Raw genomic sequence first — 261 nt, 5'->3', positions numbered from 1 at the left:
TGCCTCATTCAGCTCTCTTTGTCTTTCCTCTTTCTCCTCCTCCTCTCTCCCCTTCTTCCTCCCTCTTTCTCCACACCAATCGTAAAAGCTGTCAACTCATTTACATACCGTGTCTCCCTCTCTTCTTTATTAATGACTCTCCTTTTCCCCTTTTCTTCCCCTCTCTCTTCCTCGCTCTCTTCCCTTCTACCTTTTGATTATTATTATCTTTTCCTCCTCTTCTCCCTTCCATTCGCTTCCCTTTAAAGAGCGATTTTACAC

Source organism: Penaeus monodon, chromosome 30, assembly GCF_015228065.2.
Source record: "Penaeus monodon isolate SGIC_2016 chromosome 30, NSTDA_Pmon_1, whole genome shotgun sequence".
Lineage (NCBI taxonomy): Eukaryota > Metazoa > Arthropoda > Malacostraca > Decapoda > Penaeidae > Penaeus > Penaeus monodon.
This window is presented reverse-complemented; position numbering follows the sequence as displayed.